At 53.6% G+C, this 1,406-nt stretch overlaps 1 protein-coding gene across 1 annotated transcript in view; it reads right to left on the reverse strand.

Moving 5' to 3' along the window:
- The window catches only part of LOC105539088 (TBC1 domain family member 3B-like), a 23,578-nt gene that overhangs the window by 5,421 nt on the left and 16,751 nt on the right, over positions 1-1,406 (reverse strand).

The following is a 1,406-nucleotide window of genomic DNA, read 5'->3' on the forward strand; positions in this document are numbered from 1 at the left end:
AGGTTCAGATGATTCACCAGATAAGCAGTGAGCTCTTCAGGGTCTTTGACTTTGAGGAAATGTTTCAGTAAAATCCACATCTGTGACATGCAGATAGCCCAGTTGTACAGTGACTTGCCTGCTCCTTTTCACTCTGAATGATTTTATTTTTTCAGTTTGCATACACGCCAGCTCAGTCTTTGGCCTTACAGTTCCTCCGTGGTTCTAAACCAATGGGCAGAGTTTCCTGGCCACTACTCCAGCCCCTACTGAAGCAATTCCTTCATCTTCCAAGTCTCCAGGGTGGCCCCTATGCACCCGGCCTCTCCCTGATCCGTCAGCCCCCGGCCACCCAGACTGCTTCTCAGTCCCTATGGTTTGGCCTTTTCCAGAATGGCCCAGGAATGGGAATCCTACTGTGGTAGCTTATTGAGTCTGGCTTCTTTCCCTCAGCAAAATGCATCTAGGATCCACCCACGTTCGTGCGGGCATCACTGGCTCATTCCCTTTTCTCACTGTGTCTTCCGTTTGAAGGGAGGACCAGACTTGCTCTCCCCATTCCCATGTTGAAGGCTGTCCCTGAAGGCTCCGTGTGTGAGTGATGATGAATCAAGCAGTGAACATGGCATGCAGGTCTCATGTGGATGTCAGTTTTCAAATCAGTGAGTTCAATATCTATGACACTTTGAGGACGTGCGGTTCAAGTCCATTGAGCTTTGCGAGCCACTGCCCAACTGGCTGCCAAAGTGGCTGTGCATGTCACGTTCCCAGCAGAGCAGGATGACAGTTTCCAGGACCCCTAGTCCACCCAGCATTTGGTGCTGTCAGTGTTTCCTGGGGAGGCTCATGGGCCCTCCATCCTGCCACCCTCCCGTGGGTCCTACCGTGGGTCCCCGTGGGTCAGGGAGAGCACCTTTCACCATTGTGCATGATTTTGTTTCCTGCCTTTTGTCTCCTCAGGATCCTCCTGGGCTCTGGCCCCACATGTTCCAGTCTGGCCCAGGGCTTGGAACCAGGGGCTCAGTTCATGGTGCCAGCTGCTCCCTGGGCCAGGAGAGGTCTTGACAGCTCTGTCATCCCTCCTGGGTGACCCTGGCCTCTTCTCCGGGGGAGCCCCCATCCCTTTCGTTCACTCCATCTCTGCTGGGACCCTGTGGCTCCCGTAGGCTTACTTGGCTCCATATTGATATGGAAAGAAGATGTGATTCCTTAGTGTCCCGCTCATGTCCACGTCAATCTGGTGGATGTGTTCAGATGACCTCTTGCCCTTCTCCTTCATGACCTGTAGGGCAGGGCCAAGAGGAGGAAGCAGCCTCAGAACAGATGGAAGACTTCTGGCCCCAAATGGCAGTCAGCCCACAGTCAGCACTCCGGGAAGGAAGGGAAGCAGGAAGGTTTCCTTCTGCACAAAGCTGCTTTTTGGCTTG

Source organism: Mandrillus leucophaeus, unplaced genomic scaffold, assembly GCF_000951045.1.
Source record: "Mandrillus leucophaeus isolate KB7577 unplaced genomic scaffold, Mleu.le_1.0 Scaffold1038, whole genome shotgun sequence".
Lineage (NCBI taxonomy): Eukaryota > Metazoa > Chordata > Mammalia > Primates > Cercopithecidae > Mandrillus > Mandrillus leucophaeus.